Source organism: Euleptes europaea, chromosome 6, assembly GCF_029931775.1.
Source record: "Euleptes europaea isolate rEulEur1 chromosome 6, rEulEur1.hap1, whole genome shotgun sequence".
Classification (NCBI taxonomy): Eukaryota; Metazoa; Chordata; class Lepidosauria; order Squamata; family Sphaerodactylidae; genus Euleptes; species Euleptes europaea.
Window position 1 is genome coordinate 97,422,377 of NC_079317.1, and position 16,291 is coordinate 97,438,667.

General features: G+C 48.3%; 1 protein-coding gene across 1 annotated transcript in view; it reads right to left on the reverse strand.

Annotated features, from left to right (window-relative positions):
• LOC130479577 (sodium/hydrogen exchanger 10-like) overlaps nucleotides 1-16,291 on the reverse strand; it is a 144,604-nt gene that overhangs the window by 57,553 nt on the left and 70,760 nt on the right. The gene's annotated exons all lie outside the window — the stretch shown is intronic.

Here is a 16,291-nt window from a genome sequence, read left to right on the forward strand (position 1 = left end):
GATTGGCTTGACAAGGAACACATCTTAGCTGAGGAACAGGCAATCTTTAGAAGCAGCTGTTCCACTTTGGACCAATACCTGATTCTTCGCCATCTGATAGAGAAATACACTTCTAGACCACAAGGAGCCCTTTATGCAACTTTTGTAGATTATAAGATGGCATTTGATAGTATATCACGCAATAGGTTATGGGCGAAACCTGAAGCCTCTACAATTGATTGCAGGTTACTTTTACTAATCCGCACATGACATGAAAATAACAACTTGAATGTAAGGTGCAATCTTCAAGGTCATTTAACGCATGAGATTCCAGTAAAGAGAGGCATAAAACAAGGCTGCATTCTCTCACTTCTCCTGTTTAATTTCTACATTAACTCTATGGTACAGTCAATAACAGATCCCGATTTTCACTCTCCTAATATGGCAAAAAGACAAATCTCTACATTACTATACACAGATGATATTGCTATCCTCTCTATCTCTAAAGTAGGGTTGAAAAGGGCATTACGAGCACTCTCAGCTTACTGCAAGGAGGAACATCTCACAATCAATCTCTCAAAAACTAAAATTGTTATTTTTTCCAAAAACAAAAAACAAAACTCCCAAGTACAGATGGCAGATTGATGGCCACAACATAGAACAAGTTAAAATATTCAAATACCTAGGAGTAGTGTTTCAGTCTTCTGGCACTTGGTTGACTCAGACAACGCACATAACTGAGGCTGCCCAAAGGTCTGCCACAGCAATTTTAAGATTTTTATTTACAAAAGGAGGTGCACATATACCCAGTGCATTGAAGGTATTTAAAGGGAAAGTGATCCCACAATTAACCTACGGCTCACAGATATGTCTTTATAAAGATCTTCATAAATTTGAAGTAATACAATCTAAATTCCTTAGATCCTTATTTGGAGTACCTAGCTGCTCAAATTCCCAGCTTAGGATAGAAGCAGGCCTGGTACCTGTAGGAACACACGTCTGGTTCCAAGACATAAATCTCTGGCTTAAGCTAAACCTAGCTCCATCTGGATTAACCTCGCTAATACTCATAGATAACCACCCTTCAAGGTGGATAAGAGATATAGAGGCCCAACTGTATCATCTGGGATATAGTAGCGAAGCATTACTACAACTAGGTTATCAAAGAGCTAAACTACAAATTAAGCAAAGGCTATGGGACATTGCGCTTCAAACTGACAGAGCACATGCCCCCCTATTACCAGCAGAGAAAAATTGTAATAAAAACTTTGTGCCTCTAAATTACCTTTACTCGCTGGAAACCCCAAAGCTGAGAAGAGCATTTACCTTAGCCAGGTTCAACGTACTTCCATCCACCCTTATTGAAGGAAGATATGCACGTATCCCATACGATCAACGAACCTGTCCTTGCCAGTCAGGCGGGATTGAAACCATTGAACACATCTTATTAGATTGCTGTTACTATCAGGAAATTAGATCCAGGCTCATTAGATCAATATTGTCCAAATACCCAGGTAGAACAAGCTCCTTTTATACTGACTTTCTCCTTGCTGACTGCTCCAACGAGACCACCCTTAAGGTGGCAAAATTCTGCGCACAAGCATGTTTAATAAGACAGAAGAAGGTAACCTAAATTTTAATTAAAGTTATTTGTTATAACTGTACCATTTAACTATTTATATATGTCTAGAATTATATCAATTTGTTGCTGGTCTTTGACCGTAAATAAACTTCTTGTTGTTGTTGTACTTTGTGGCCGTGTTGTCGGTGGCCGCCATGACGTTGGAGCCTGCAAGAAGTTCTGAAAAGGAATAGCATACTTCACTGCTCTGAGTTCCAACACATTTATGTGCAGCCTAGACTCTGCCACAGACCATCTCCCTTTCACAGATGTGTTGACAATGTGCCTTCCATCCCCCAAGGGAGGCATCTGTGAATAACTGAAAATTATGTGAGGTAACTCCGAATTGAACTCCCTTCAGTAGATTGCCCACATCAAGCCACCATCGCAGGGACCTAGTAACCCTGCAGCAAATGGACAACATCTGCCATTGAGGCTCCACGACTTTAAAGTTCCATATGAACTGCAGGGGTCTAAGATTGAGTCTAGCCAGTGGCACCATTGCTGTGGTGGATGCCATCAATACCAGCAGTTTTTGTACCCTAACCACTGGTTGGTACCTACATGTGATAAAATGCGAGGCCAAACGAGTGATGGCTGTCACTCTAGACTAGGGTAGAAAGGCCTTGCCTAATGTAGAGACTAATATAGAGCCTAAGAACTCAATGGACTGGGTTGGTGTTAACCTGGACTTAGTGAAATTTACAAGTCCCACTGCTGAAGGGTTTAGAGCACCAAAGCCACATGATCGGCCAGCATTTTGCAGGACTCCCCCAACAGAAGCCAATCGTCGAGGTAGGGGTACATTATGCACCCTTGTAGCATCAAATAGGCTACAATCTCAGAAATACATTTTGAGAAAACTCGTGGTGCTGTGAAGAGCCCAAAGGGCAACACTGTGTATTGGAAATGTTGGTTGTTACAAGAAAACCTGAGGTATTTCCTGCAGTGAGGATGTATAGAAATATGGAAATAAGCATCTTTGAGGTCAAGGACTGCAAACCATGAATTTGGCTGGAGGAAGGGAAGAATCTCCGGGATGGACAACATACGAAAAGAGGAGGGTCAGGTCCCCAAGAGGGGAGAGGAGTTACAGGGAATTTGCTTTGAGGTTTGTGGTCAGTTAATCTTTGTTTTATTTGGTTTAGGATGTAGCTCTCTCCAGCAAGGGATATGGAATCCAAGTCAATGCCTAGCTGGGCGATTTTCTTTTTTATCCTGAATGACCCGTCAGGATGACAAAACCCAACTATCCTTTGAGCTAGAACACCAGTAACAGCAAAAAAAACATCAATCTTTCAAAAAGTGTAACATTAACAGATAGAGACAGGTCGGTCAGCCATGCCGTGGCTTTTTTGTTGTAGGAGGAACGATCAGGAGATCTACCTCCTTTCTTGCCCCCCCTTTGTTTAAGCTGGTACCTCTTAGCTTGCTGCTGAGGGTAGAAGGGTTTGGATTGACCCTGTTGATGGTAGCTGTAAGATTGGAAACGGTAAGGCCTAGCCTGGTAGTTCTGTTGCCTGTATGGAAACCTCTGTTTAAAGGAGGTGGGTGGTGTATGTTGGGTAATGATAATGGCCTTTGCAGTTATCCTATCCTTACGGATGTTATCCAGCCATTCATCTGTGTTCTCATTAAATAGGGCCTTCCCATCGAAGGGCATGTCCTCTACGGATGCTTTGACATCGCCGAAGAGATTGGAGGAGCGCAGCCATGGGTGTCTGCATAGCACGACACTGGCTGTCACTGTTCTACTTGCAGCATCCACCACATGGCAGGCTGACAAGATTTGGTACTTTCCCAATTTGGAACCCTCTGAGAGAAGGATCTTTTTCTTAGAAGATTCCACAGGGGCTCAGATTCCACTCTCTTCGAACTCGAGAAACTTTTGGTCTGATGGATAAGGCTCCTAACGCCGATACTCTTCGCGCCGAAGTGATAGCTGTTAAAAACAAAACGTTCATCCTGATCCACTTCAAGTCGACTGTGTGGAGAGGTTCGAAAGGTGGTCTGGTGAGAGCCGTAAGTACTGTATGGAGCTTCCAAGTGGGAAATCTATGGACGACTGCTGGAGAAGTCAATTTGACGCCTCTTAGGAAGGCCTTTATGCGTGGATGTTTGCTAAGGGTGTTGTGAGGTACTGTCATGCCTTTCTTTCGGTTTCGCCCGTACAAGCGGCTACGGTCTGGCACGAAGGCTCTTGACATGAGTCAGGCCTCTGCCAGGATGTTCTCACTCCCAGTGATTCCCTCCCCCCCGTGTCCTTGACTGTTAACAAGCAACTGCTAACGAGCAAGTCCAAGTCTTATGTTTTGATGTCTGCCTCGCCGCTCTGCCTTAGACGCTGTTATCAATTCCTTTCCCAAAGCACTGAACTGAGCACCTGCTTTGTAGACATGTTTATAACTTTGCACTGTTCTCTAAGCAATCACTTGCAGCTTTGCCTCTGCGAGGGCCTGGCTGAACCTGTTGCTTCTTCAATAAAGTTTACCTGCTTCTGACCTGACCGTCTGAGCGAGTGGCTTTTTGAGAATAGCCCAGGGTGGCTGGAGAGCCTCACAGGTGTACCCCGCCATGCAGGGAACAAGGGTAGCGTGGCCACCAATTGTCTTCGCATAGTTGCAGGCTTAAGTCCTAGTTTCCAACTCTCTTGGAGGAAGGAAAGAACGTTGACCACCCTTGCACTGAAGAGGTCAATCGACGATGCTCGGCACCAGGAGTCGTACGCCTTCCAGGTGATGTCATAATTACGGTGAGTGGAAGGGTGACAAGACGCCAAGATGGTGTTGATGATGTCGGCATCATAACCTAGTTCTAATAGCCTTTGCCTCTCAATGGCCAAATAGTCAACTTGTACCACTCCGGGTCCGGATGGCATATTGGACCCTGGAGCAATAGGTCGTGCCTGTCTGGAAGACGCCACAGTGGCCTGAAGGACATCTCACGAAGCACCGGGTATCACAGGCGTCTTGGCCAATCTGGAGCGACTAGGAGTACCGTGGCCTTTTGGAGGCGGGGACGTCACAGAACCCTCGGGATCAGAGGCAGAGGGGGAAAGGTGTAAAGCAGGCCTGGCAGCCACTAGGACAAAAGGGCATCTGTCTCCTCCGCATTTGGTTGCCTGTAGCGGGAGAAGAACCTTGGGAGCTGGTGGTTGAGAGAAGAGGTGAACAGGTCCACCAGAGGGATCCCGAACTTCAGAGTTATCTGGTGGAAAACTTGCAGATTCAGCTCTCATTCTGCCTCGTCGAGGTGCTGGTGACTTAGCCAGTCCGCTTGGACATTCAAGACGCCTTGGATGTGCTCCGCCAATATGGAGGCCAGATGTTTCTTCGCCCAGTCGAGAATTAGAGCTGCTTGCTTGTGAAGGCTGGATGATCGTGAGCTGCCCTGCTTGTTCACGTGGGCCTTGGCGGCCATGTTGTCCATCTGTATGAGGAGATGCTTGCCTACTAACTGAGGGCCGAAGGAGAGCCTTCAGGATGGCCCGAATCTCCAGGAAGTTGATGCTTTTCCCCTTCTTTAATGGGCCCCAAATTCCTTGAGACGATTGGTTCAAAAAGAAGGCTCCCCACCCTGACAAGCTTGCGTCTGTAAATAGTTGACTTGGAGGTTTGTGGATAAAGATGAGACTCCTGGAGAGGTTGACTGGAACCGTCCACCATCGTAGTCCCTCCTGGACTTCTTTGGAGAGGATCAGGGACATGTCCTTTTCCTTTATGATGTCTTGTTGATGATGTCGTAGAAACCACTGGAGGGTCCTTGCATAATACCAGGCCCAGGGGACAGCTGGGATGCAGGCGATCATAAGTCCCTGAAGCTTGGCTAGGGTCATGAGACCTGCAATGTCGACAACCTTCTTTGGAAGTAGGAAGAGCGAGTTGGAGGTTGTATCTATGATCACTCCCAGGTGATGCAGCCTTTGAACAGGTTGGAGATGGCTCTTGACCCAGTTGATTATAAAGCCATGGTCCTCCAGAATCTGTATGAGGAGTCGCGTGTGAACATGTCTCAGCTCCCTGGACGGCTAAAATATGAGTAAATAAATAAATATTTTTTTTATTTGTGGCTAATATGCCAGATAAAACAGAAACTGATCATACAGAGTAGATGTTTACAACCAAGGCCAACAAAATTAGGAATCACCCAATTTTACACTTCCACAGATTAGGGAACATTGAGGTGACGTAGCTTCATTGCTACTGCACAATATTTTGCAACCTGGGTGGCGATTGGTGAGCTGTCTCCCAGCAGAAATCTTTTGGCCCGTTCACCCTAATCAACAGAGCCCATTTTCCTAATCAAAGGGTCAATAATATTGAAGTGGGCTGACTTGTAGAGGGGACATCTTAAAAATACATATTCAATGGTTTCCAGCTCCCCTGTGTTACAAGGGCAAAGTCTCTCCACCCTGGGGATCTTCTTAAATCTCCCTTCTAATATGGCAGATGGTAGGGCTGCACATCTGGCCAGTGTATAGGCCCTCCTATGTGTGTTCCTTTCCAGGGAGTATAAATATGCAGCTGGTGCTAGAATATACCTGGAATGTTGAGGTGCTATAAATGCAGGGGATCTCAAGAGATCCATTTGACGCTCAGTATCTTTGACTCTTTCATTTATAGTTAGTCTAGCTTGGTCCATACCCATTTGCAAAAGTGCTGTCAGAGCAAATCCCAAACTATTTAGTTTATCCCCTATAGCAATGATCCATCTTGACCTAAAGAAGTCACTAAGTACCAGTGGCAAAAGACCCCTAAGATTAAGATTCATCCTAAACCATATGTCAGGAGTGGGGAACATCAGGCCCGGGGGCCATTTAAGGCCCACGAAATCATTTGGGTCTTCGTGGGTCCTGGCAGATCTCTACCTCAGAAAGATCTAAGACTGGTGATCCGCCCCCTCCCACGGACAGGAATAGCCTCTATTCAAGGCAGCTCAACAACCACTTAATGAGCGCATCAATATAGATGTTAAATAAAAAGGTGCCAAAAAACAGCTTTGCCTTACACCTTTCCGTGTAGAAACTAGGTTAGATAAGTGGCCTTCTGGACTAAATCTAAGACTTGTATTTTCATGCAGCTTAATGATTATTAAATTATTATTAAATGCGCCCTTCTTTCAGCTGGCTCAATCGGTCCAGGATGAGGGGGATGGGGTAGGCATTGGTTTGGGTAACTGCATTGAGTTTGCGAAAATCTATACATAGTCACAAGTTTTTTTTGCGCACAAAGAAAGCACGAGCGCAATGGGGGGCAGTGGAGGGGCGGATAAAGCCCCGTGCCAAATTCTTGTCAATAAAGTCTTTGAGTACAGCCTTTTTCTTGGGATTCATTGGATAAATTTTACTCTTTGTTAGTTGTTCTCCCCCCACCACCTCAATGGCAGTCTGTTTCGCGGTGGGGGGGGGGGGGTAGTACGTCGCATTCCTTGACATCAAAAACATCTGCAAAGTCTCGGTATTCGGGGGGTAACTGGGGATCGGTAGTTTCCGCCATCAAGGCAGGACTGTGGAAGGCCACTTCTCTTAGATGCCGTTCGCATTGCGGTTGGGCAAATTCGAGCGTTTTGGCTGCCCAATCTATAGTGGGACTGTGTCCCCGAAGCCAATTCACTCCCAAGACTACTGTGTAGTGGATGCCAGGCACTATGGTGAAGTGAATTTGTTCCCAATGATCCCCCACTCCCATGGCAACTCTGCCAGTCCGCCGGTCAACCGGACCCCCCTTAAAGCCACTATCATCCATCTGGGCGAATTGAATGGATTGGGGTAGGATGTCGGCTTTCACTTTTAGGGCTTTGAAGGTGTCTTCACTGATTAGGGTATGAGCACACCCAGAGTCTACTAAAGCTTTAACTGATAATTGGGGGGGGGCCTTATAGTGTTGTAATACCACATGAAGAAACACAGAGTCCTCAATTTTTCTCACCATTAGTGCAGCTGTGGGCGGCGCGGGCGCTTCGGTCTGCGGTGGCGCTTTGTTCACTGCAGACCTTGCCCGGTTTTTTGCCTGGTCTTGGGTTGGGACGAGGTTTAGTGCTGGCGATCCCCACGTCTTGTCCTCCTCTGACGAAGGAGGCTCAACTTCGGTGGGGACAGAGGTATTTGTAATCCGGAACCCTGATGGGTCGTAATTTGTAATCCGAAGCCCTGATGGGTCAGGGAATGATGTTGATGGCTCTCTACGAGCAACTTCGTTGTCCACACAAAGGGAGGGGGGCGGCTTGCGTCCACTTGGCGCCAAGTTTTTGCGACGGCTATCCCCACTGGTCCGGGGATGACCTTCCCACCGTGGGTTGGGACTAGGACATGCAGGACGTGAAGGACAAGTTGCAGCGAAGTGGCCCATCTTACCACAAACGAGACATGCTCTTTTCTGAAGACGTCTGGCTCAGTCTGAACCAGGGGGAGTGGGTCTCCGTGGTAGTGGGGCGGCTCGTTCTTGCCGTGGGCCCGCTTCTTTTGCTCTGCGTCTGGAGAGGGAAAGGGATTGCCAATGGCTTTCCACTTCCTCAGCAAGTAAAATCCACTCTTCGAGGTTTGGTGGATCCCTTTGCATATAAGCCCAGTACAGTACTTCAGGATGCAGTCCTTCACGGAAGTATTGCACTCAGGTGGCCTCACTCCAGTCCATAATGCGGCTGGCTAGGCATTGAAACTCGCCAGCATATTCCCGGACGGACTTGGTGCCTTGGCGCAATTGAAGAATTGCGGCTTTAGCTTTCTCACTTTGAAAGGGATCCTTGAATCGTCTTCGCAGTGCCCACATAAAGTCATTTAGGGTTCGTATGGATCTGGCCCACAAATCAAACTGTTGGATCATCCAATCTGCTGCCTCTCCCTGCAGAAGGGAGGATGCATATCGTACATGACTGTCTTCAGTGGGGAACCACTGTCTTTGCTCGCAACTGTCTAGCTGGTGTCTACCAGCTGTCTACCTGGTGCAAAAAGTAGGGTAGGGCTTCTGCAGAGCCGTTAAAAGTTACTTGCAGGCCCCCATGCAGGGCAAACATGCAGGGCTGTGGCCATGGCTGCATGGGCGCCCCTGGTAGTCTCAGCGCTGCGGTCCCCCCGGTACTGCGGGCAGCGGCCCCCCTGGTTGCCGTGGTGCCGAACATGCAGGCGGCGGTACCCCCAGTTGTCCTGGCGCCCCAGGTAATCCTGGCGCTGGCTGGGGTGCTCCAGGTAGTCCTGGTGCTCCCGTCCGGGACCCCGCTGGATGGGGTAATCCCGGCTGTGGAGCTAGAGGGAGCGGAGCAAAGGTCCGCTGCGACCCACCTGACGATGGTTGGATCAGTGCTCCTGCCTGACCTGGTTGTCCAGGCGGCAGCGGGGACGGTACAAGAGTTTGCGCCCGCAGCATCTCACCTATGTCCCGCCACATTAAATCCATTCGATTTTGCATCCGAGCCATCTGCTCCTCCAACGCCTGGTTTTGAGCCAGCAGACTTTGGACTTCGTCTGTGGCCTCCCCGGTCCGTCCGGGTCGAGGCCCTTGGAATTTTGTAATCCAATCACCGAGATCTTCCTTGGCTGGGTGATCCCCAACGTCTAGTGGAAAGTTGCTGGGGTCAACGGTTCTCGTCATCCGCAATAGGCGAGTAGTCGCTCTGCTTGGGAGGTTGTAAAACGAGGGTGAAGAGTGGAAAAATAATAGAAACTAACTTTAAGAAAGCAATGCCCACTGAGACAACGTTCTGAGATCTCAGGGCCATTTTGAGGTTTGCTAGTAGGAAAAAGAATAGTTTTATTCTGTTATACTGCCCTCATGCATTTTACCTGCACTTGTTCAGGGGAACCTGTAAGAATACAAATAAAAACAAGAATATAATATAAAAATAATTAAAAGACACAGTGAAAGACTGTGCTCAATGAGCATGTGAAAAGCGCATAAATTTATACAGAACCAAATGGATATTATACAGATACAACGTTGTAAACACAGTTCTTAAAACAGAATTTCTACACAACTCTCCTGAACTTTCACAAATTATAACCAAATATTGTTGGGAAAATTCTTTTATCAGAGGATTATGGATCGTATGATTATGGCTGGTGAAAGTCAATTAAAGCACACACACACAACGCATAGACAAAGTCCTTTGTCTTAGCAAAAACAAAACTTTACTAGCTATAAAATAGGGTAGGGTAAACTTGAGTTTAAAACAATAAATCCTTACTACATCTCTAGTTTCCTAAACCTGCCAGAAAACGGAGCCTTGTTTACTCACCGTGACGGCTCCTTCTGTTCTGGGTCGAAGGGCATCTTGTGATTCATGGGTATTATCGTCACGTGCCCAGGGAGGCAGGACCAAAAAACTTTCCAACTTCCTGTCTCCCTGGGCGGGAAGCCCAGTTTTCGGACTCGCCAAGCTAAAGAGACAGGTAAGTATACACGGAAAATATATGCAGCAAGCAACAAAGATATCGCTAACGTATTAACTATGAACTCCTTTAAAAACCAACAAGAACGAAAATGACAGTAAGGTTCCTGAATAACATTAGGAAAAAATGGCGGACATAGGGAGCATTGTTTATTGCAACCCAGTTTTTTTTTATCTCCAACCCGTTTTTGGTGTCGCTACTAAGCAGGTAAGTAAGCAGATGATAGGTAAGTCTTTGATCCTAATGGGCGGGCAAGATGCCCTTCGACCCAGAACAGAAGGAGCCGTCACGGTGAGTAAACAAGGCTCCGTTCTCAGTTCTGGGCGAAGGGCATCTTGTGATTCGTGGGATATCCAAGAGCTAGAATGCTGGGCGGGAATTAGGATGAATCCAAGACCTGCTGCAGCACCCTTCTGCCGAAGGCAGCATCCGCAGAGGCCATGGAATCGATCTTATAGTGTTTAATGAACGTAGAGGCTGTCAACCAGGTGGCTGCCCTACATATCTCATCCAGAGGCCTGTCTATTAAAGGCGGCAGACGTGGCCGCACTACACACGGAGTGCGCTGTGATGCCGGCCGGAGGGGGAACCCTGCTCGCCCTATAGGCTTCTACGATGCATTGTCTCACTGCCGTACTGATTGCAGACGGAGACATCTTCCCACCCTTGGAAGGATTGGATAAGGAGATGAATAGTGCATCCGATTTTCTAATGGGGGCAGTACGCTTGAGGTACACTTTCAAAAGTCTCCTTAGGTCTAAGTGGTGCCACTCCTTTTCCTTGGAGTGGGAGGGATTCGGACAGAAGGATGGTAAATGAATCTCCTGTGACCGGTGAAAGACAGAATTCACCTTAGGCATGAAGGTGGGGTCTGGTCACAAGACGACCTTGTCCCTATGAAAGATGCAGAATCCTTCAGAACAGGAGAGTGCACTCAACTCAGAAACTCTACGAGCTGAGGTCACCGTTGTGAGAAATATGGTTTTGAGTCTCAGCAGCCGCAATGGGATCTCTCTGCTTGGTTCGAAGGGGTGGCGGGTTAGCGCCGTTAGAACCACGTTCAGCCGCCAGGTAGGAAAACGGTGAACTATTGGCGGACTAGTTTGTCCGACTCCCTTGAGAAAGGTTATAACGTGAGGATGTTTAGACAGAAGGGAGCTCCCTTCCAGTGACAACACAGTGGACAAGGCTGCCACCTGCCTCCGCAGGGTGGCGACCTTAAGACCCGTCCAAACTCCTTCTTGCAGGAACTCCAGAATAGAAGGGATGCCCGGGGAGAGAGGATCAAGGTGTTTACGTTTATACCACAGCACGAAGGCTCGCCATGAAGTGTTATAGATTCTCCTGGTGGACGGCCTTCTGGCCTCTATCATTGTATCCACCACAGCTGTAGTGTAACCCCTCTCTAAGAGGGACCTCCTCTCAATTTCCACGCGGTTAAGCGCAGCCATTGAGGTTCCGGGTGCCATAATGGTCCCTGATTGAGCAGGTCTGGGATGTTCGGGAGTTCCCAAGGAGCCTGAATCGAAAGTTCCTGAAGGCTGGGGAACCACGGCCTTCTTGGCCACATGGGGGCAATGAGGATTACTGTGGCCTGCTCTTTTCTGATTTTTCTTCTCACCCCCTGGAGGATGGGGATGGGAGGAAAGGCAAACAGGACCTCCCGTGGCCATGGAGCCAGAAGGGCATCCATGTCCTCCGCCTCTGGGTGGAAATAACGAGTTAGAAACCTCGGAAGCTGATGGTTGGCCGCCGAGGCAAATAGATGTACCTGTGGTTGGCCGAGTCTCTCTACCACCTGCTGAAAAACCGACCTGTTGAGGGACCACTCGCCCTCGTCCAGCACCTGACAACTTAACCAGTTGGCCTGAATGTTGAGTACCCCACTTACGTGCTCCGCGGCAAGTGACTGCAGGTTTACCTCGGCCCATGAAAGGATGGATTCCGCCTCTCTGTGGAGTCTGGTCGACCTCGACCCCCCCGTTTGTTCAGATAGGCTTTGGCCGATGAGTTGTCTGTTCGGACCAAAACATGCCTGTGAAGGAGAAAAACCTCGAAGTGTCTTAGAGCCAATCGAATCGCTCTCAGTTGTAGGAGATTTATGTGTAGCCTTTTTTCCGCCTGGGACCAGGATCCCTGTACTATCTGGTTCTGGCAGGTTGCCCCCCAACCCTCCAGGCTGGCATCTGTGTAAACCTGAATTTGTTCCTCGGTCAGGAAATGCAGTCCCTTGCTGAGGTTGCTGGGCTTGCTCCACCAAAGAAGCGAGCGCCGAAAGTCTAGGGGAAGAAGGATGGTTCTGTCCCTGCTTTTCGTGATAAGAGCCTGGTATGGTTGTAAAAGTATCTGTAGAGGCCTGGAATGAAACCTGGTCCAGGGAACCGAGCTGAGACAGGCTACCATCTTGCCCAATAGTTTGGCCAGTGTCATTATTTTCCCCCGAGTGGATCTGATGGTGGAGTGCACCATGGACTGAATCTTGGTGATCTTCTCCCGGGGCAGAAACACTCGATTCTGGTGTGTGTCTATAATGACTCCCAGGTGTTCCAACCTCTGTGTGGGAGTTAGGTGACTCTTGTCTGTGTTCACAAGAAATCCGTGTTTCGTTAGGACATTGATTGCTCTGGACGTGTGTAAGGTGGCTTCCTCCCTGGACTTCGAGCATATTAGCAGATCGTCCAGGTATGGAAAGACTGTTATGCCTTCCTGGCGCAGCAGTGCCACCAACGTCTCTAAGACTTTCCAGAACACCTGTGGGGCGGAAGTAAGCCCGAACGGGAGTGCCCTGAATTGGAAGTGAGTTTTGTCGTAACAGAACCTGAGGAACCTGCGGTGAGAAGAGTGGATTGGTATATGGAGGTATGCCTTCTTCAGATCCAAGGATGTTAGGAACTGATCCAACTGTAGGGCCTCCAGGATGGACTGAAGGGTTTCCATCCTGAACTTCCTGTAGCGGACCCTTCTGTTTAGATGTTTCAGGTCCAAGATAGCTCGCCACTCCCCATTTTTCTTGGGGACTGTAAAGAAGATGGAATATACCCCTTTGCCCTGTTCCTCCTGAGGTACTGGTTCTATGGCTAGGATTTGTTGTAAGTGGGAAATCGCCTGTAATGTTCTTTGGTGTTTCTCTAGTCGAATTGACCTTGGTGAATTCAGAAATTTGTCTTTTGGTATGCTGGTAAATTCTATTAGGTATCCCAATGAAATGATCTGAGACACCCAGGCGTCCGTGTAGGAGCACTCCCATACCTGATGGAACTGTAGGAGCCTGCCCTACAGTGACTTGGCGTCACTGCTTGGGGTTCTTGTTGAACTTGTCCCCTCTACTGCTAGGGAACTGTTGTTGATGAACCTGGGAGGGACTAAAAAATCTGTTACTCCCTCTACGAAAGGAACCCGTTACCACTGTTCCACGAACCTCTACGTTGGTCGGGTCTGTAGGGTGCAAGTGTGTGAGAGGACCTGAAGTTGGGGAAGGAAGATGAAGCCTTTCCATCCTTTTTGTAGGACTTAGGAAGGACCTTCTTTTTGTCCTTATTCTCTATCAAGATCTTTTCAAGCCTTTCCCCAAAAAGCTTACCCCCAGTGTAAGGGTAAGACATGGTCAAGGTCTTCGTTTTGATCTCATTTTGCCATGGGGGAATCCAGAGTGCCCTTCTGATGGCAATGTTAGATGAGGCGGCCCGAGCTGCAAAGGACAGTGTCCAGAGAAGCATCCGCCATGAAGGCCGAGGCCTTGAGCAGCCTGTCGAGGCCTTTGGATAGTTTACAATTATCTCCAGTATATAGCTGTATGATTTTCCTGAGTCATACAATAGAGGCTCGTGCCATAAGGGAGGTAGCTGCAGAGGCCTGGATGGCCAGTGTAGAGGCCTCATGAACTTTTTGGGAAAGGATTTCTGCCTTTCTATCTATTGGGTCCCTGATGGTCCCCTTGCCATCCTCCGAAGGAAGGTCTGGGGAATGAACAGTGGCTACAGGTGCGTCTATGAGAGGAAGTTGAAAGAGGCTCATGGCCTGGGGCACCATGATGTAGAGTTTCTTAACACTAACCGGAAATTGCCTGTTAGCAAGGGGCTTATCAAACTCAGTTTGAACTTGAGTTTCAAAGAACTCTGGGAAAGGTATCTCCCAGACACGAGGCTTTGTACTGGGAAAAAATTCCCTGGTTCCCTTTTACTTGGACTTGGGCACCGCCTCAATAGCCGGATCTGGGTCTTCGTTGAGATCCAAGGCTATAAGAGCTTTGTAAAGTAATCCCTGAAAATCCTCAGCCAAGAAAAGGCGAGGGTGTTGTTCCTCTAGCAAAACCGGAGTGTCCTCATCGGAGTCGAACTCCCCTTCTTCTCTGCTCTCGTTGTCAGAGGCTGCTGACAGTTGTTCATCTAAGGCCTGCTGAGGATGTAGGGAAGGTTGGCCTTTCAGAGCTGCCTTAGTGCGCCACTACGTTCCCGGCCGGCTCTGCTTGTCCCTCCGCTCCTGTTGAGGGTGGACAATGGACTGGGAATGGGTAAGGTCGGTGCCCTGTATGATGGGGGCGAGTGAGTTTCTAAAGGCCTCCATCATCTGCGCCTGCTTATCTAATACCCCATTAAAAAGGTTTAGCATTTCCCTTCTAGTAACTGGGGCCTCCGAATCCGCTTGTAATACATTACCCCCCCAATGCAAATAGGGAATGCTCGATTCCCCGATTCTCCCAGGACCCGCCGGGGCCATCGCTGTAACAGGCGCCATTTCGCGGGCGCCGCCGCGCTCCGCACCATTTTGAGGCGACTCCTCAGATCGCGCCTTCTTTGAAGTAGACGGCCCTTCCGAGCTGCGGTTCCCAGCGCCTCCACTCCGGCCGCCGGCGGCTTCTTTACGACGGCGCCCTGCCGAGACGACGAGGGCTGAGTTGCGATCCTCCTCGGACAAGAGGTCTGAATCAGAATCTCTCCTGCCGTCCGCCATCTTGCCTAACGAGGCGAAGTGGGGTCGGAGAGACAAGGGAGGAATGGAAGGGAGGGAGCGTTCGCAAAGAGCAAAAGGCACTGGCGAAAAAGGGGCAGTAACAAGAGGAGGAGACAAACAACAAGAAAGACTCAAGACAGAAAAGGGTGAAAGGAGGAAAAAACGCTTCAGAACGGAGTTCACAAACTACGCTGCCACCCTAACCAAGGCAGGACGGAAACTGGGCTTCCCGCCCAGGGAGACAGGAAGTAGGAAAGTTTTTTGGTCCTGCCTCCCTGGGCACGTGACGATAATACCCACGAATCACAAGATGCCCTTCGCCCAGAACTGAGAAGAACTGGCAGGAATCTAAACTTAAGCACATGGCATCTCTTAGTTGCTCCATCCTCTCTGGTTGAGATCCAAAAGGTAACTGATACTGCTCTTTCTTCTTAGACAAAGAAAGAGCTGTAACATGCAGATTTTTGGGTACGTGACCAACAACATGTTTACAACTGATCCTCCCTGACCAATAGCTAATTGACACATTGGAGATTACATCACCTTCTTGAACTGGTCAGCATCAATACAATCAATTTTAACCCTTGTCTGCCTGACATGTAACGAAGCTCGCTATCTATTCCCCAACAAATATATAAAAAACCTGCCCTGTATAATAGTCTTAAGCAGTTCCCACCGCAATAGAATTTCAGGAAGAGAAGTGCACTGATCTGGTTTAGCTTTTATCTCATATGAGAGATAACAGCTCAAGGCTCTCATCTAACCTATGAGGGAGCAGAGTTTTCAATCTCAGGATCCACTTTGCCTCTTTTTTCAACACCACTTTATCCATACGGCATTTTGATTTTAAAATATCATAAAACAATATTGTTTGGCCTTCCAAACCTTGGTTTCTGAAAAGGAAAGCGGGGGGGGGGGACTTGGAGGCCAAAACAACCCTGGAAAATGTCCCCTTCCCCTCCCATGCAATTTGCTGAAAAAGGACTTGATGGGGACAGGCTGCTATCTGCGCAACTCTGCTGGACCTGGCAGCAGCATGCAATTAGGCCACACTTTTCCTGGGGAGATGCTGCCAAGGCAGGGGAAGGAAGAGGGAAAAATGAAGGAGGGCTGACAAAGGTAAGTTCGCTTGTTGGTGGGAAGGAGAGAAGGAAGCAGAAAAAGAGAGGCTAAGGGGGCTGCCAGGGAAGTGAAAGAGGAAATAGTGGGGAGGGGGGAAATGAAATGTTCCCCTGCATGTCCTTATGGATCTCCTGCTTGTTAGCTTTAAAACATGGACAAAATAAAGGTGATACCAATCAAAGGAGAGCAATGTACTGTTTAATACTTACAAGAAACTGGATTTTCAAGTTAACATT